A 19,862-nucleotide genomic window follows, 5' to 3' on the forward strand; every position below is an offset into this window, starting at 1 on the left:
GAATGCCGAAGGAAGTGCAACTCTGGGATAACAAGTCCAAAAGCTTACTTTCTTGCTCAAAATGCAACACAGCTTGCATTAACACAAACCTCAAAGTTCACTGATTCTTCTTGCAGAAGACTTCAGGCATAGCTCAAAGCAACTTAATTTCAATTGAAATGCAGATGCTTTCTGATTCCCCCCACAATAAATTGTGATTCTACAGCAGGTTGYATCCATTCAGACTAGGGGTCCGCGGCCTCGCTCCTGGCCATGCTTTACCATCCACCTCTTTCTTAAGGGACTGGCTCTCCGGAGAGCCTCCTGCACAGGGAGCCAGACCACCTGGAGTGAGGTGGGGATTTCCTATGGTCAGGGAAGGATTTAGCTCCTGTGGATCCCAAACCCTCACATGGGGTGAGGGCACCGCGGTGGCTGTGCTACGATGAGGGGCCCAGGTTTTGGGAGCTTTGCCCAGTCAAGGGGCAGCATRTGCTGGATTTTCCAAAGAGAAACCAGGAAGCAGCGGGTTATTTTGTTTTTATTTGTTTTTATTTATTTTTTATTTTAATTATTTTTCCTCAGGGTTATCCGCCAATCCCTGAGGGCTCCTGCAGCAGGATGCGGGTAGCAGCAGCAGGCACTGCGGGCCCACGAAAGCAAAGCGCTCTTTTCGCCAGAGAACATAACTTCGGGGGCGAAAACTACTCGGGAATTTGGGTCCAAATCTGGGCAGAAGGCGCAAACAGCGCGTTCTTCTCCAGGCACTGCCCACGCCCCGGGGCTCGGGCAAGAAACAGGGCGCGACAAGGGCAGGACGAGCACTCGGGGCGGCGGCGCAGGCCGCAGCCGCGGGCCGGGGCGGAGCGGCCCGGCCGGGGCGGAGCGGCGCGGAGCGGAGCGGGCCGGGGCGGCACCGCAGCGCCCCTCGGCGAGCAGCAGCCGCCGCCGCCGCGGCGGGAGAGGGCACGGGCTGCGCGGCGGAGGCGCCTCGCGGAGCGGCTGCGCCCGAGGTAAGCGAGACCTTCCCCCGCCCCCCCCCCCCCCCCCGCCGCCATCCCGCAACGGCCGCGGCCCCGCGCGGCCCCTCCCCCCCACCGCCGCCCGCGGCCGTTGGCGCCGCGCGAGCGGCCGTTGGCGGCGCCGGGCGGGCGCCGCTCCGCAGCCGAGTTTGCCGCCCCCCTCGCCTTCATTTTTTTCCTCCCCCCCTCTTTATTTATTTTTTTCCCGCCCGGGAAGGTGCGGCGGGTGCCGCTCCCTGCGCGTGGTTCCCCGCGGGGGTTGTGTGAAGTCAGCGCTTAGCRGCGTGCGGGGGAGCCGCGCTTATAACTTTGTTACTTCGGGGAAGGAAACGCTCCCCGGGGCCTCGGCTTCCCTTCCTTCACCCCCCAGTGGCCCCATCAGTAGCGAGGGGCCGGGGCCTCCCGCTCCTGACCCGTGTAGAAAACACCAGGCAACAAGAAAGCCTTCTTTTTCCCCCTAAAAAGAGGGGGGAAAATATGGCACTCTCTTCCTAACCAGGTACTTCCTTCACACCACCAGTGAAGGTGAACGTGAGGGAAAAGCGGAAGAAAAGTGGTAGCGTGAACACAGCCTAAGAAATTCGGGTTTCTGGTTCATTTCTGGAATGAAATGCTCATCTTTCATCCAGGAGCAGTTTTGTTTACATACATATGCATGTGCACACACACGTGTGCATGCACACACACACGTTTCTTGATGGATGACACTGTTGCCTATAGGTTTCTGTTTCCAAATGCGTTGTTTCCCTTTTGGAAATAACAACTGTTATATTTGGAAATAACAACTGTTTCCCTTTTGGAAATAGTTGTACCTCTGAGCAGGTGTGCAAATAACAGTAGGATTTTTCTGTATGTGTGTTTGAAACAACTCCTATTTAATTCATCTATAGAGGAAATCCACATAGGATTAATATTCTTAAGTAATGGCATCAAACTGATACGTCTTCTTCAGGCTTTTTTTTTTTTTTTTTTTTTTTAAGCAGTGCAGACTTGTCGATAGTAGTGGAGTGTAATTAATTTTAAATGTGGGGCTTGGCCTCCTGCTTGTGGCTTCAGCATGGTGTTCATGCGGTGGTGAACGTGCACGGAGGTAGGTAGCCATCTGTCTTCCCCTTCCCCTGTGTGCGTGTGCGCATACTGCAGCGCGGAAACGTTCCCAAACAACAAAAGYGCTTGTAGTTAGGCTTGAGGGACAAATATGCATTTAAACACTGCCGGGAAACGCTCTAAGTTGCTCTCCAGGGCTAAAGGACAGTTGTGGTTTTGCTCCCGACACATTTTTGAGTGTGTTTCAAAAAAGCAATGTGTTGCCTTGGGATCGGCGCTGCCAGTTGGTAGCTTGCAACGCAAATTTGGTGTTGACTCTTCGCATGCACACAACACAGCTGATATTGCTGTGGGAAAGCATGTAATTCTTCCTAGTATGGACAAGGACCTTTTGTGTGGTGTCAAATACGTGTGGTTTTGGTGAGTGTATGAACCCCTGATAGAAAGCTGCAGCTCCTGTGTGCTAAGGTGGGCTGGGGTGCTAGCTGCTGCTCTGCTTACTGGAAAGCTAAGGTTGTGTCAGGAGTTTTGTTGCTGGTGTTGCACRTGGGGCCACGTCAGGCCTCGGCACTCGCTGCGGTTGCTGGTATGTGCCGTGGCCTACTTGGGTTCTGCAGGCAGGTGATGTTTGAAATAGTCGTGGACCACAGGACTGAGCTGCGCTGGTCTCTCTGAAGTGACCTGCAGGAGGAGGCTATGGAGTACTGTGGAACTCCATACTTGTTTTTGCTTTCTGTAGCTTGAGAGTTAGGCTGCCTGCTCATAGTGTCTTTGTGATCATTGGAAGACTGGAACTTCTGCACTGTGCGGGTACAGTGGAGGCCTGCATGGCATGAGTCACTTCAATGTCCTTCTGTAACTCATCTCCTGTATGGTTTTCAGTCTTCACTCTGAAGAAATGGTCTGTTTTTAGGCCTGAGCAAACCCGCCAAAATCACCAGTCTTTGGCAATGATRTGTTTGGGATTGTGGTGCTGAAATCTTCGTTTAAGCATCATTTTCTTAAATTTGTTTTTTTTTGCAGAATAACAGTTGTGCAAAGATTAAAAATAAAGTCTACTTGCTGTTAACACTTGGTGGGGGAATTTTTCATCTCTTCTATTACATCTGCTCTGCAGTTTCATTCCTGATTGCCTAGTTGCTAGAACTGTAGTGCTCAATACTAAATAAATTAATGTTTTTACTGTGTGTTATCTAAACTAGGGGTTCCTAAACTGYTGTAGATGAACTATAGCAAAAGTGGCAAGTTAGTTCTTCCACCAGTGACACGCCAAGTGCTGGAGGTCTGGAAACCTCCTTGGTCATGCGTCTTAGCTTAAAAGATGAATTGCAAGGTAGTGAAAAAGATCTGTTAACAGCTTACGGCAGTAAGAAGTGTTGGGCAAGCATAGTAAATTGGTATTTCTGCTGCTGCCTGATGGTCTTAGATGTTTTGCATCCTCTAGGCAGATTTTAGAAGTTCAGTAACAGGGTATGATAATGTCACTCCTTACGCTGCTGAGTAAAATCATACAGTCTGATTTCTTTAGGTCTGACTGGTTCTCATTGACACTAATTCTGTGCTAGGTGAATGCAGCCTGCTTGTATATGCTCCTCTCTTTGACTTTTGAGAGCCACCAGCCAGTCTTATTTTGGTACTGCTGAAATCTTACAAGTGGAATATTTCAGAATTTGGTTCAGCCTGTGTATAGAAACAAGGAACCATGATCCCAATTGAACCTGTTACCAAAGATGGTATTTTAATACCATCAGTTTTCATGGTAGAAATCTGTCTTCAGAGGGCTCAATCAAGTCTTGCAATCACATTTACTTTTCTTGACTAATAGCTTATTATTTGCTTTCTGCTTCTGAAGTATTCAGGACAGATGTGAACATGGTGTCTTAGTCTTTGCAAAACTGTAAAGTAACTTATTTGGATTTTAGATCTCACTGCTATTTTTCCTCATGGCCCTCTATCATATTTCAGTCTTTTTCTTCCTACTCCTTTCCAAATGACTTCTACCAGTTTGCTGGAGCTTTGCTGGATCACTTTTCCCCAGGTGAATTATTATTCATTTTCTCTTAGACACCCAGGAAAGAAAATGCCTGATGGATTTTTTTTTTTTTATTACCTTTCTTCAATAATCTCCCACGTTCATTTGCAACTTTATGTAAGTAGAGCTAGTTAGAAAGTGTTCATTAAAATGCCACTGAAGTGAAAGACAGAAAAAAAAAGTTGATCAAAAATACCTKTCATTTTCTAGTCACTCATTTCAGGTGGATAAGCCTTTAAAAATAAAAACAATCTCGTTTTTCTAGTGATGATATTTTCCCTGCACTTTTTGTATAGTCTGGATTGTTGTTGTTGGATTCTTTGTGATAACTGGATTTGCCACCATTGATTTGCTTAAGACTTCAAATAATATTGAAGCACTTACTAAATTTGGAATAAAAGTGTACTTGTTTAAAGCTTGAACAAATACAAGTATGAAGGAAGAGTAGATCTCTTCAAAGAGCTTAAAGTGGTGAACAGTTCAACAGTTTCCACATCTCTATCCCAGACTCCTGCACTACCATGGACTTGTGTTCAGTAACAGAAGAAAATGATGGTGCTCAGGGGTTATTCCTCAGTGCAGCCCTACATAGTCCTTCTGTTGCCCTGGGCATGGGCCCTGGAAGGTTTTAAGATAGTAAGCAGGTTCTTAAACAGTGTGAGCATGTGGTTTGGAAGATGGAAGGACAGGTTACCGTGTAACTGAGGCATGTTCTGAGTTAATAAAATTTCCTAAAGTGGAAGGCTTCATGCAATATATTATAAGTCACTCTTTGCCTAGGTACGAACTGAGAGGGCAGCATTGTCATTGAGCAATGCTTCCAGTATGAGAGTATAATGCCAGTGTAAAGTCCAGGAATACTTTTGACCTATGATCAGCTGCGATCACATATCTTAAAGCAACAAAACCAGAGGCTGTCTGTGGCTGCAGCCCCTCTGAAGTGTTTTCCTGCTGCTCACTGGTGATTTTTAGAGTTAGGTTTAACATATACTGCTCCTCTACAGCGGGTCATTTTGATGGTGCTCTAGTTATTTGTGGTGGAGGATAAATAGGACTACTGTTTAGTGAGAAAATTTTCCTCTGTGAGGTTGAGGCTGATGTTGGATAGTAGTGTAGACAGAATTGGGCTTTGTAGGTCTCCACAAGACGAGGGTAAGGCCACATCTGGAGTGCTGTCTCCAGTTCTGGGCTCCCCAGKACAAGAGGSWTGTGGAGCTGCTGGAGAGAGTCCAGCGCAGGGCTACMAGGATGATCAGAGGCCTGGAACATCTGCCCTRTGAGCAAAGGCTGAGGGAGCTGGGYCTGTTCAKCCTGGAGAAGAGRAGGCTGAGGGGRGWCCTGATCWGYGTGTATAAATACCTCAAGGGAGGGAGTGAGAAGGAGGGAGCTGACCTCTTTTCAGTGGTGGCCAGCGATAAGACTAGAGGAAACAACTGCAAACTGAAGCACTGAAAGTTCCACAAGAACGTAAGGAAAAATTTCTTAACAGTGAGGGTGCCAGAGCCCTGCCAGGCTGCCCGGAGAGGTTGTGGAATCTTCTTCTCTGGAGATCTTCCAAACCTGCCTGGATGCTGCCCTGTGCCACGTGGTCTAGATAACCCTGCGTGTGCACGGGGGTTGGACTAGATGACCTCTGGAGGTCCCTTCCAACCTTAATRTTTCTGTGATTTTATGACTTTGCTGTTAGTTTGTTCAGATTTTTGTAGGCCGTCGTGAAATTTCTTCCTACAATGTTGAATAGTGTCACAAGGAGATGAAGGAGATGGAGTATGTATCAGCCCACTATGCTCTGGCAGGAGATCATTTAAAGCATCTTGGGGGCAATGTCCTTTTTAATTTGGTGTCCCTAGTCTATAGCATAGAGTGCAGTGAAGGCAGCCTACAGCTGGCTTTGCTGCTGAGCTTTCTAAGGAATGAGCAATTTGGCACTCCCCGGTGGTTGCTAGGGAGGGTGCATCCGTGGCGAGTTCCTCCTGTAATTTAACTGTTACATTTCCAAGGAGGAGGGGAAGTTCTGAGTATTTTTTTTAATGTTTTAGGACTTTTAATGGTTTAGGAAGTAGAGTGAATGGCATTTGGAGGTGTTAGAGGAAAAAGTTTTCAGATACAGAGGTGCCTGAATATTGATGTCTAAATGTATTCAGCTTGGCTTGTCGAAGCAGTCTGTGTTCAGGTTAGCTGAGAAAGCATTCCAAGTGTACACAAGATTTTTGAGGAAGTAGAGCATTTTCTTGCAGTGCTTGATGTTTATATGGACAGTTTAGGCTCTCAGCTTTGATGACCTGGCTTAGATGCCTGGACAATTTCCTGGGGAGGGGATTTGAAAGCTTCAAGATAGCAGGAATGTTTTCTTTGCCTYAGCATAGGCTTTGATCAATTAAATATTTCACCCTGCATTTGCTGTCCTCAGATGTGGAATTTCGGTCTTAGATATGTATACAGTGAGATGTCAAAACATCAAGGTGATTTTTGTGAGCTTTACTGGAGCAATGGAGTTGGGKGTTGAGGATGTTTATGATCAGTGTTAGTGGTCACAGTTCGTGATTTCCTTAGTCCTCAGGCCCCTGTCCTGTAGACGTTCCCCGAGTTTCTTGGTCTTTGCTGGGCTGAGGGCTTCTCAAGTTGCAGGAAACTGCAAGTTCTTTCAATTGCTTGATTGAAATGATGTTCTTTGTGAAATAGCAGCAGTGTTATGATGTCCATCAACTTCTAGGTCGAGGGTCTAGCCCAAAGCATGCTGAACTATGCAGGTTGGACCAGAGGTGGCCCACTTCACTGTCCCTATCTAGCCCATATGCCATCGTCATGGGAGAATGTTACGGGAGATGGTGTCTAAAGCCTTTCCATAAAGTCAAGATAAACAACCTCCTCTGCTCTTCCCTCACCTACAAGCCAGTTAACTCATCACAGAATATTATGAGGTTGGATAAGCATCATCTCCCCTTCATAAATCCACGYTGACTACCGTCAATCTCCTTCTTATCTGGAAATCTCAGATTTCTTACTCTATTGCCTTTCCAGAGATCGAGGTGAGGCTGACTGGTCTGTAGTTTCCTGGATTCTTCTCACATTTCTTGAAGATAGATGTAATGTTTGTTTTCTTCCAGTCCTTGGGAAGTTCTCCTGAGCAGCAGGGCCACTTAAAGACCATCAGTAGGAGCCTAGCAATGACATCAGCTGGCTCCCTCAGCACCCATGGGTGCATCCCATCACATACTCGCTGCTCATATGTCCAGTTTGTTTAAATGTGCCCTAACCTGATCCTCCTCCGTTGAGGGCAAGTCTGCATTGCCCCAGGCTTACTCGCTAGTGGMAAGGGCTTGGGGTCCCAGAGAAGAAAGACCAGAACAAAGAAGGAATTCACTAGCTCAGCCTTTTTCATGTTTGTCACCAGAGACCCCATTCAGCAACGGGCCCATGTATTTCCTAGCCTTCCTTTGGTGTCAGTTTATGCTTATCTACTTAGAGRACTTGTTGCCTTCGTGGCAGACGAAGGAGATGGTGCAACTCAGATTGCCAGTGGTCATGGGAGAGGCATGGTTGCTGTRTGCTTCCTTCTGAAGACGTAAGCTTGGTCAGAACTAGAAACATGTTCTCTGGGAGTAGTGGTGAGCGTGGACAGGAAGGGTACAGTCATAATAAGGGCAAGGTTAGTGGAGATTGCAGCAGAAGGAGAAATTATCAGTGGCCTCAGTCATTCATTTTCTTGGAATAACCTGTCCTAGCTATTGTAAATTAGAGGAACAGGGAAGAAAAAATAATGTTTTCTGAGCTATGAAGCTCTTCACTAATAGCGTGGCACTAACTGGAGGCCAGAGCTGGGTGGAGCTCAATACTTCTCTCTTGTGGAGCATCTGAGCAGTTTGGTAGCCTGAGTTGTGATGACAGCCCACGGGCTGACAGAAGGATAATCCCAGCATTGTTTTGCTTTATAGAAAGCTTATCTCCTTCTTCCCTTAAAATTTCTGAGATTGAAGCACTTTTCCTCACGGTGGCACTGGGAGTAGCAAACGTGCTAGACCTGATCCCTGGTGCTACCAAGTCCCTAATGAAGGAGCTGCTACTGAGACAATCTCACACTGAAAAAGGAGAAAAATAAAAGAAAGAAAAGAGGGATAACACAGAACTTTATGCTTAAGGCCAAGCCTTAAGATAGAACTTTTGCCTAAGAATTTTCTAAACTGGAGGAATCATCAAAACTGCTCTAGACGCTTCAGCAAGATTTTATTGGGTTATTCATTGTTGTTGGTGTCTTTCAATAGAAAAGACTGGAAAACAGAGTAAAGGGAATATTATTAAAGGTTATATTTTTGAGCTGCATGTACACTTGAAGTTGTATTGCCTCTACAATAAATCTTTGGGTTCTGAAGGAAATCAATCAAATTTGGGGTTTTGAAGAATTGTAAGGAACTTTTCCAGGAAGCGATGAAACTTTACTCTTCTGTTGAATAGGTGTTTTTCAGTAGGTTGAAGAGACTTTGATGAAGTTTTGTGTGTGTTGCTTGTAGATATCTCTGTGAAATGAAAGTACACTACATACATAAAATATCTGAGAGGATAGAAATAGTAGGACTGAAGACTCTGTGGACCCCTGTGTGTAGGATCTTGGGCATTTTATCTGTACTCTTCTGTCAGGAGTTTAAAGAATCAAAATAAGCAAGTGCAAAACATTTGAGTGATATTCCCTTACCCCCACATGTGCTGTGCCAACAGGGGTGGAAGAGAGAAAACTAGAAGCCCTTCTAGTTCTYCAACAGGGACCTGAGCACATGGTGATTGCTTTTGCTGAACAGCAACATTTTTAGCTCAGGTTAAGTGATGTTGCCATCTACAGATCCAACAAAAGTCTACTTATCTGAATGAGGAATTAGAGCCAGGAAGAAGTTAATGGGTTGGGCTGCTTTAGTCTGAAAAGGAGGCTTAAAACAGCAAAACCAAACACAATTAAAAAAAGAGGTGAAGGGACAGCTGCTTATAGCTATCAGAAGAGTAGTAACAGAGAAAACAGAGCCAAAGTCATCTTAGTAGTGCCAGATAATGTAACAGCAGGTGCTGGCCAAAAATGACTCTGCTTTGGAGGTTCACGTTGGACGTTAGGAAGATCTCTTTCATTAGAAGGGTGGTGCTGCACAGGAACAGGTCATCCAGAGAGACTCGTATCTGTCTTGGGAGCTTTCCAGGTCTCGTTGAGACAAAGCCAAGACTGACCCGATTCAGTTTTGCTCGTAGTCATCTTTGAATGGGAAGCTGGACTGGGTGGTCTCTGGTCTTGTCCTGTCCATGCAGTGTTTCTGTGGGGATTTTTTTCTTTGCTTGCTTGCTTTTTCATTTTCATTACTCCTAAACTTAATTTTGTGTTCCCAGTACTGTTTCTGTAGTTCATACAATAGTCAATCCTGCTCCAGTGATCAATCCTGAGATCAGTATGGTGACCCTACATATATACAACGTGATGACCTACAGGATATTTCAGCCTTGACACCTTTTGTGGACACTCCCAACCCAGGGAGAATGGGCATGCGCTTTGGGTGACTCCTAAGGCCTGAAGAAGCAACCCCCTCCTTGCACAGCTCCAGCAGGTGAGGAGTCCCAGGGGTCCCCAAAAGCATCATGCACTGTGGTGGAATTGGCCTTATGGCTTCAGGTTCCTAGGAGAATACACAGGATTTCTGTCTTAGAAAGTTGGGAGTCCATCTGCTTACGGACTTCTCCCTGCAAAGGACATCTTGGTTCCTTCCTTGAACCTCTAGTGAATGAGCTACTGCATTTTTATATATATCTCTGTCTATAAAATTTACTTCAGTTTTGGGGGTGGTGGAATTAAATCTTGATGTGTGCTCTGCGAGCCACCTTGTCAGCAGAGATTAGGCTTTTGCATGCCGTTTTATTACACTTCTAATGCTGCTCCTGCAGATGTGAGGACCTTGTTTCTTGCCTTTCATTACTTCAATGTGTTTGTTTTTCTTGGGTGAAAGCAAGTCTTGTTTCCTCCTGTTTATACAGCTACTTATTTTTTTATGGTCCTGTTAATTTAGGATGACGTCAGCAAGAGTTAAGGTTAGTGATTGTGTATAGTATTATGTGGCAGAGTAATTAGGCCAAGGACCACGTGTAATGTATAAACCGTTATACAAATAAAGTATTGCAGCCACATCACAGTCATCGGAGAGCAAGTTCAAGCAAAGCAGCCTTTTTTAAGGTGAAAGTTGAAATTTGGTGGAAAACTAGTGCTTGTTTGGGTGCCTATGACTCTGCTGTTTAAGGAAAAGCTTGCCTAGGTGAACTCATGGACTTCCCAGAGCATAGGTGCCTGCTCACCAGAAGCCGAGCTGCTTGCCAGCAGCTCCCTTGGCATAGCTTTCTCCTACCTGTCATCCATACGTGGTAGAAGGAAATAAAACCCTGTCCTTACATCGCCCAGGCCTCCTCTCCTTGCCAAGCTAATGCTCTGCTGATTATATAGACTCCTCTGCTCTTRTGTATCCAGGCCATTAATTGTTGTAAAAGGGCGAGGGATTCGATCGCGCTCTGGCTGCTTTTTAAAAAGCAGAAATTATCCAATTGCTCTCGCTTTCTGCAAAGTCTCTGGGAGCCCATTTTCTCTGCTTACAGGGAAGATTGCTTGCTGGTTTTGCTGCAYGGCCCTGAGCATCCACCCTGTGGGCTGTAAAGTGGCAGCTCCTAGGGAAGCAGTGGCTCCCCTCACCTGTTAAATGGCAGCGGAGCGTTTTCCCTATATATTGCAGTAGTGTACAGAACCAGTAGAATAGTTCTAATGTATTAAAAAGAGCGTGTTGAATTATTTTTGTGCTAATTGAAGACGGGGAAATTCAGAATACTAATTTAGTTTCAGCAGCTTCTTTTTCCCTTTGGAGTTATAATTGAGTAATAAAATACAGCATTTGAATTCAAAAGATAATTCAAGAATCCTCATGACATCACTGGTCAGAAGATKTATTATTTGCAGCCATTGCTTCAGTTGGGTAGGATTTGGGATGCATTAGAGGCTGATGAGTGAAGCTTCCTCAACGATTACAAAAGTACATATTTGGTTTACCTGCAGAAAACATAATTGGAATACTGTTTCAATGTAATCAWGTGAAGGATTAATTCTGGTAATTTAGGAACTGCTTAGGCTTGCTGCTTTGTCTTCTCAGTAGATTGGCTGTTATAGGAAGCTAGTAAATTTTAGCTTCTCAGGATGAGAGTCAGGAATTTGAGTGTGCACATCTTCCACCTATGCTTCCTGAAACTCAGGGAGGGGGTTCCTATGTGCTGTATATGGCTCTGTGGATGAGGTTAGTAAGTTCTCTGCCTAGATGATTTATCAAATGGTTTCCTCTTGTTGTGAGGTTGAATAGGAACTACTCCAAATGTGAGGCCAGAACAATAGCTCTGGAGGAAATTAGTCACGGAGGAATTCGAGGAGGAAGGAGCATGTTTTTACCAGCAGTGGAAGAACTTCCCARTACACGGCTTCTTGTTAGAGCTTGTTTAGGCATTACAGGATAGTGGCAGTTTGCACCTTCACGTTGTTTCTAGGTGGATACTGAAGACTTAAAGGCACAACTCGTTATTTTCCCCTTTTTTATTTTTTTCCTTTATTTATTTATTCTTTTTACATCTGACACATTTGGAAAGTATTCCTTGCAGCCACATGGATTTAAAGCAGTTTTTAGGAAGGCTTGGAGCGTTCAGCATTTATTTCAGCTAGAGTCAAGACTTGGGAAACTTCCACCAGATCATTCCCTGATTGTGGGGGATGCTGTACAGAATAAGGGGAATGCTGTACAGAATAATGAAGTCAAGTAAAAAAAAAAGGATTTATCTTGAATTTATTACTTATGTTGTTGGCTTAGAAGTGTTTGTACCTTTACCGTATGATTCCTTGTGAACAGCAAAAGGGCTCTTTGAAGAGTGTTCAGGGGTCGAGTAAAAGGGACTTAGCTTTGTATATTCTTTTATATTCTTTCTTTATAGTCTACCAAAAGAGTTGGAAACATCTGCTCTGAAGTGTAATGAGGAAATGATTTACATTTTGCGATGGGAACAGGTATCTAAATATACAGGCTCTAAAATGACACTGGACCATTTTATATCTGACATCTGCACGGTGCTGACGGACATACCCAGGACATACCAGTGACCCGGGCTTTCCTGCAGTGGTGGATGGAGTCCAATGGGAATTCCCTGTAGTGTTTAAAATGGCACAAACTGTTTGCTTTTTGGAAAGCTTAACTTTTAGGATTAAAGTTTTAATAGTGGTTCTGTGATTTGATAGCTCACATCATCAGCCCACAAACTGCTTTTTCAGTTGTCATGAAGAAAAATAGAATCATTTTTTTTTCTGATAATTTTTACATAAATCTGCATTCTAGAAGTTGATTAATATAAATGGCTTGCCAGTTATGTATTATTGAGCTTATATAGACAGAATCAGCAAGTCATCAGTAATTTTACCAATCCTCCTTCTCAAGAAATCCCAGCAAAACCAAAAGCAGTCAGGAGGATGATCCCAACCCAGTTCATCTTTGGTTAATTCATTTTCACCCGCTTACTCAGAGGAAATGGAAGAAACCATGAACAAATATAAGGATTGATATTCAGTCAGGGAAGACAAAAAGAAACGTGTTGAACATGGAAGAGCATGCAATGTAAGAGCACAAGTGTCTGTGGCTTACGTAGGAGCAGAGCAGGAACGTGCTTGCAGCAAGCTGAGGAGCTCCAGCATGCGGGAGTTCTGATGCACAGGGTCAAAACACAGGTGTTTTCCAGCTACATGATCACGTTTGTAGTTATTTTAAATGAATTTGAAAATCAAAGGCTCTATCCCATGCGTTTGATTTAAGCATGTCAATTTTAAGTTCCTGGTAAATCCTGTCGTATGATTTCATCTTTTCTATGTTTAATGAAAGACTTAATGGAAGGAACCTAAGGAGGATGAGGTCAGGTAATCAGTAGAGAGACCCAGGCACTCACAGGGCACGATCCATCTGCTAGAATTCAGATACCTACTTTTGGCTAAGATGATTCACAGGCTACGAATGCCTCTTTCTCTTCGGTGACTATAAAGAGAGAGGGGGAGTAGAGTGAATCAGTGAGAGGTGGTTGTTTATATTTGGTCAAAYGTATTTCTGGCTAAGTGCATGAGGCTGTAGGCAGAGGCAGCTGAGCTCTCCGGTGCACCTGGCTGGTGTCTCAAATATTCAGCTACAAAACCTTGCTCTGGAGCATGCAGTAGCTCTGTTGGAGAGCATGCCAGCCCCAGCACGCACCAGGGCGTGCAGGGAGGCTGCCTGTGTCCTCAGCTCTCATCCGAATGGGGAATTGGTGTCATCAGTCAGGATGCAGACAGGGTGTGTGCCTGAATCCGTGTGTCTGGGTCTCGCGGTTTAGACGGGGCTTCAGTTCCCTCTGCGACCACTGGAACGGGAGAGGGGATTTGGGAGGCCTCCAGAAGCCACCTTAACTTTGGTAAGATTGAATCCCAGCAGCTAATTTGCATACATATAGATATGTGTGTGTGTGTTTGCTTTTTTGACGTGTTTACATGTCATATTTCTCTCAGCGCAGATGATGAAAATAGAAAAGCCTGTTGTCATGTCTGTTTACAATCAGCTTCAAGTTCTAGATTAGGGAGACTTTACAGTGTTTGGTTGCTAGGGTGTTTAAATAGTGCTTTCACTGACAAGTGTGTTCTCTAATCAAAATTAGACCTAGTGTCCTTGCAGAACAGTAAACCTGCTTCCAATTACGAACTTGAGTATTGAGCAATACTTGTGGCGTTTATTTTATTTATTTTTTGTAGTTCATAACGGTTTCCACCAGCAACTCAGCTCCTTTGAGACAGGAACAGAGAGGTAGCTTGCAAAGGCAAGCTACTGGTATTATACGTGAATGTGTACTATATTGCTAGACTATATARTAAAATAAACTATATGTAATACTACTTTTCTAAACTTGAACTTTGGGCAGCTGCCTGATTTTTCTGGTGTACTCAGTCCCTACCTAACAAGGCTGAGTTTTGCTTGTAGTAGTGGCTGTGCAAAGTTACTGGGGGAAGAGTCTGYTGCTGACCCACGTGGAAGTTGTTGTAACCACTGCTGGATTTATGGAAATGTCCCTGTTGCCCCAAGTCATCTCTGCGTGGCTCAAGAAAATGTCTTTCTGCTCTACTAAGTATCATGTAAATTGCTTAGCATCTTAAGCACTCATTGTTATATATGTTCCATGCAGCTTACAAAACTCTGTTTAAATTGAGAAGTTGGATGTCTCTGGGATTACATCTAACTCTTACTATTCAAGACTAAAGAAAAAAAATAMAGGCTTTGCATGTTCCAGTTTTTATTCTTTTTTACTATCCAAATAATGCAGTTTTTCTGTGAAAATTACATCTGTACTTTTTGGAAGAATCCTTTGTAGCAGTCACCTTTTGCAACACTTTGAGCTGTTAATTACAGGAGCATGTCTAACAGAGCAGATGGCATTTTCTGTATTCAGAATTTACCTTTCATTTGTTTTCTTTGTCGTGTTTGACATCTGAATTTCTCCGCTCCTCTTTGATTGTGCCATTTTGCAATTAAATATATAATAAGATTTTATAAATAGGACTCAAAGTTAAAATTATGTCCTTTGTAACTGATGTGAAAAATGAGTGATCAAGTGGCTACGTCTCAATTTCAGTTCAGCTGCTATGGAACACCTYGCTCAATGCACAGAGCAGATATTTCTAAAATTCCTTTCTTTATTTGCTCCCCAATAAATGCATGCTTTATTTGCCACACACTGCTCAGATACCATTTTATGAGGCAGGTTGTATATTTTCTCTGGCAATTTTTTATGGAAGGGTTCGCAAATGTGACGTGATTTATTTTCAGCACCATCTTGAGAGTTGAGGGGTGTTTTATCCTTTGACTGGAAGGGGAACTAAAATGTAATAGGGCACAAGAGGATCAAGGTGAGAGTGTGGCTGCTAGCCTTGGGCTCCAAATTTGAGAAACCCAAGAATAATTTCTTGAAGCGCTGTAGCTTTATAGATGACTGTAGGGCAACAAGATGACTAAGAGACTGCAGCATCTCTCCTGTGAGGAAAGACTGAGTTGRGTCTCAGAGAGAAGAGAAGGAGAAGAAAAGGTTGAGAGGTTGAGAGGGGATCTGATTAATATGTATAAATATCTGGAGGGTGTATGTAGGGAGGAAGGGGCCAGGCTCTTCTYAGTGGTGGCCAGTGACAGGACAAGGGGCAGTGGGTACAAGCTGAAACCCAGGCAGTTCCATCTCCATGTGAGGAGGAACTTCTTCCCTGTGAGGGTGCCAGAGCCCTGGCACAGGCTGCCCAGGGAGGCTGTGGAGTCTCCTTCKCTGGAGATCTTCCCAASCCRCCTGGATGCCGCCCTGTGCCCCGTGCTCTGGGTGTCCCTGCTGGAGCAGGGGGTTGGACTGGATGATCTCTAGAGGTCCCTTCCAACCTCAGCCATTCTGGGATTCTCTGCATGTATGGAGATCAGAAGGCCCGTTTGGTTTCAATTGAAGCTTTGGTCTGCAAAATGAAATCTAATTCTGCAAAAAAACACTAATTCTGCAAATCTAAATGCTTCACACTGGAAAATGAGGAGACGTTGCCCAGTTACCAAGGAAGTGTTTTTGCTTTAGCTGACCGACCTCTGTACYGGAGCTTTTGGGCAGAGGCGGGAAGAGCTGCATTTTTTCGGAGCAGGGCTGGGCTTCCTTAACTGYGAGGCCGGCCCTTCTCCTGCGAGGCCTCGTGCTGTTCTCTGGCTTTGCTCCTGGCAGCCTTGTGAGGAAGGAGGCCGGAGTCCTGCCCACCAGCTGTCCCTCTCCGCAGGTCTGAGTCATTCCCGTGGCAGCCCGGCCTGCACGGGAGCCAGGCAGCGGTTTGGGCAGCTGCAGACTGATTGTATCCGCGTTAGGAAGCGCGGAGGCTGGAGCCAGGCTGTGAGGGCAGCGTTGAATCCCAGCGTTCCTCATCTTGGTCCTCACGTTTCTGAGGTATTTTGCTAGCTTCCATTGTAGAAACAAACTGAGCTGCTCCAAAACATTGCAGTGTCTGTTGTGAGGTGGATGTGGGATCACCAGGAAGACATGGATGGAGGGACAGGGACAGGGCTGGCCCTGGAGCCAAGTAGCAATYGCGTTGCTGCCGCGTAGGGTTAGTGCCTTGGAGGGCAGCCTGGCAGTGTCTGCCCTAGGGACCGCTTGGCTGTGGGTCCTGCATGGCGTGCCTGGGTCGCCAGGCATCTTCATTATTTTGGGGAAGTGTTTTGGGAGAGGAGAGTTGATGCAGTGCCTGAAATAGCCGTAGGGCTGTATTGCCGCCTGTATTGCCGATGTAGTGGCCTCGCACCTTGAAGCAGAGGGTGTCGCATGGCCCGAGTGTGTTTGAGAGTGTAGGGCCTGCTGGGAGAGCTTTAAAGCCCTGCAAGGGCTGAAGGGAGCTGTGTCTGACACAACTGCATCCTTGGGAGAGGTGTGRCTGGTTCTATATGCGCAAATTGAGCATGGGAGCTTGTGGGCATCCAGAGAGCAGGCTGGCCAACAGGCATCGGTGCTCGTGCTAGCCCCGTGGCCCCATGGCGAGCAGGGCCCCCTTYGGGTCCAGGTGTCTGACAGCGGGACCATCTCCATGTGGGAGCAAGGACAGTGGGGARCGTTGCCAGCTTCAAAGCAGGCTGCCCTGTGTGGCTGCTGCACGGGGAGGAGGGGATTTAAGCTGTGTGCTCCCTTGTGAGTGAAAGTGGGAGCGGAGACACGTTCCCATCCGAGGTGCCTCTTCCCTGTGTCCAGCCCGTCCCGTGTCTCTGCTCCTCACTCCCCGCCTGCCTGGCGCGCTTGCCTCTGCTCGSTCCCTCTTCTGCCCAAGCCTCGTGTTGGTCTTTACCACCTTCCTCCTGCTCTACTGCGGGTTTCTCCCAGGTGTTTTTCTCGGGAACGTCCTTGGGGCGCTACCGGAGGGTCACCAAAGCAGCAGGAGAGGCTCTCGCCCCATCTCCAGGCCCGCAGGTTTGGCAGATGGGAGCAGCAGTTAGGGGGGAAAATCCTGCTAATCTCCTACCACTTGAGCCCATTAGGCGCCGGGCCGCAGTGCCCCCCTGGTTGCATGCAGGCATTTGGAGATGTCAGGGGACGCTTGAGATCTACATTGCCGAGTTCAAAATAAAAAAGGAAAAAAAAAGGGGGGGGAAAAAGAAGGAGGGATCAGCACTGTCAGACTGCAAGGCTGCCCTTTCAAGGGCAGGGGAACCAGGGCTCCTCAGTCAGTCAGTCAGTGAGGAGGAGGGCACAGCAGCAGATTTTGGTCTCAGCTGCCTCAGAAATGGGCAGAGTGCTTCTGGCAGAGAAACAAATACATCCTGCAGCAGGCGTCCGGCACGGGGAATTCTAACGCAGGCAGCTCAAGTTTGGCAAAGTCGGAAGAATGTGAAAATAGCAACGAGAAGCACCAGGCACCCCCTAGTAAGGGCTGGAGTCGCCAACCCTGCCAAGAGCGTGAACCGTCTGCGGGGTCTCCCGAGACCCGGCAGAAGCAGCTATTTGAGCTTTTATTTATTTATTTATTTGTTTATGTTTAATAGCGCGGCATGGAGGGGGTGATTCAGGAAAGAGGAGGCTGCCTGGCTGGAGCCTCCTCTCCTGGTCAGGAGCCTGCTCCGGCGGGCAGGAGGCAGCGGGAGCACAGGGAATGGGCGCACGGAGCGGGAGCTGCCCAGCCGGCCTGTACTGTGGTGGGAGCGATGGAAACACCTCCCGGGAGAGGGGGTGCAGCCCGAGGGAGAGCGGCCGCTTGCGGGATGCAAGAATCATTTTATTTATTTATTTAYGTTATGCAAAACAGTCGGAAACAATGGGGCCTTGGGGTAGGGCTGCCTGTTGAATGAGAGCTTTGTTTTTCTCTTGTCTATTCATGCTGTTCGGCCTCTCATAGATTTTTTATGTACATTTTACGCATTTTTGTACAATGCAATCCATATCATATATTTGCCAAAGTAGTCTTGCTTGGCAATCCCCCCCCCTTTCTCATTGCCCCACAGGTTGCGCCTCGTTCCATATTTTCCTTTTCTGCAGCTCTTGCTCGATAATCCTTTGATTTCTTGTCCTGAAACTTCATGAGGATTTGTGAGAACTGGTCAGCACCAGGCATCGTGTACAGGGGACATGAAGCTGCCAACAGTTGGACCAGAAAATGGCGACTGGGATCACGGTCCTTATTCCYGAACCTGATGAACATTAGCCGTAAACTGATCACACATACCTCAGTTTGGATGCTGCTAGTAAGATTTGTCTGCCAAGGATATTATAACATCTATTATTGAGTATGTTTTTATTAAGAAGCATCCTGTCTCTATAGCTGGTATTGACAGGTTTCAGATTTTCTGAAGGATATTAATGCTGCTAAATGCGACTGCTACAGTGCATTTATGCTACACAATACGGCAAGGATATGCAGTATTAAAAAGGAAACACGTCCATGTGGATTCGGCTGCCTTTTAAAATGAAGGGCAGGCTGTGCTGTTCCCGGGCTGCCCCGTGCCCGCCGCAGCGGGGGCACCGCCGCAGTTGCTGCCTCTCAGCGCCGCTGTTTGCCGGTGCATTTGTGATGAACAGGAGCTCTCTGCTTTTCTGATGAACAGGAGGTTCCGCGAGGCCGGCGCGGGAGCGGCGCTGCCGGAGGCCGCCGGAGCCGCTTGCTCTCGCAGCGGCGGTGTCACCTCTGCCCGCCAGCCAAGCTGCCCGGCTGCGGCGCGGGGGAAATTCCTGCCTCATCAGTATGGGCGCATTGTTTTTACACATTGCAAGGGCTCTGCTGCCGCGTCAATCATCGCCTTGCCATCAGTTTAAGAGCAGTGGGGCTGACGAACTTGGGCGTGATTGGCTGCCATATGCTGGGAGGGATCTGGTGGAAGGGAGGGCTGCAGTCCTTCGGCAACAGAGTTTAGGCTCTGTCTTTGCTTCATCATCGGAGGGAAAAATCCCCCGCTAAGGCGCAGGGCTTCCCGGGCGCGGAAAAGCGGCGCTGCTCGTTGTCTCACGCGAAAATTATCCCTCGTCACGATGCAGCGGGAAGGAGACGGCCACGCGCCCCTGCCGGAGGCTCCGCTCCGCCCTGGAAATGCGCCGAGCACGCAGGGCTGAGCAAGGTAGGAGGATCGCTGCCTCTTATTGAGGGTTTAAAGAGTTTGCTGCAGTGTGCTGCATGCCATATGTGCCGCCCGGGGGAGCGGGGGAAGCAGGATTTCCCCGGTGACCGCGTCCTGTTTGGGTGTAAACGCAGGGATTTGGTGTTACCTTGTTTGCCGCGAGAATTAATTTCCACGTATAAATAGCTCCCTTCCGAAATAGAACATGAGTATATGCATATTAAAAATAACACCGGGGAAAAAAAAAGAAATAGGTCAGTGTGTTTCAGAAGTACTGCAGCCTAATTGGATTTTTCGCCGTGTTGTCAGCTGCTAGTGCTTCCCAGCTTTAATACAAAGAATGAGTCAACCTGGAAATCTGGGAAGTTTATCACGGAGACGGTTGGAGATTTASGCGAATTAGAATGGCTGATCTAAATAACTCCCTATCGGAGGCTTCAGCCCAGCCCACAGAGGCGATCCTGGGTACGAAGGAGCCTAGCGTAGGACTGCAGGATTTTATTCCCTGGAGAAAGCATGGGTGTTTGGGAAGGCACGGGGGCTCCCTGCGGGCTCGGGGGCGAGCGGCCGGAGTTCCTGGCGTTGCAGCGCAGCTGAACGCTGCTTCCCCTGCCATTTCCAGGGCTT

At 46.8% G+C, this 19,862-nt stretch overlaps 1 long non-coding RNA gene across 1 annotated transcript in view; it reads left to right on the forward strand.

Annotated features, from left to right (window-relative positions):
- The first annotated feature begins 952 nt into the window (after window positions 1–952).
- LOC112950222 overlaps window positions 953–19,862 on the forward strand; it is a 39,080-nt gene continuing 20,170 nt past the window's right edge. The window contains exon 1 of the long non-coding RNA XR_003249983.1: window positions 953–992. This is a non-coding gene — a long non-coding RNA (uncharacterized LOC112950222). The remainder of the gene's footprint in view (window positions 993–19,862) is intronic.

Source organism: Nothoprocta perdicaria, unplaced genomic scaffold (assembly GCF_003342845.1).
Source record: "Nothoprocta perdicaria isolate Ctin4 unplaced genomic scaffold, notPer1 scaffold_311, whole genome shotgun sequence".
Lineage (NCBI taxonomy): Eukaryota > Metazoa > Chordata > Aves > Tinamiformes > Tinamidae > Nothoprocta > Nothoprocta perdicaria.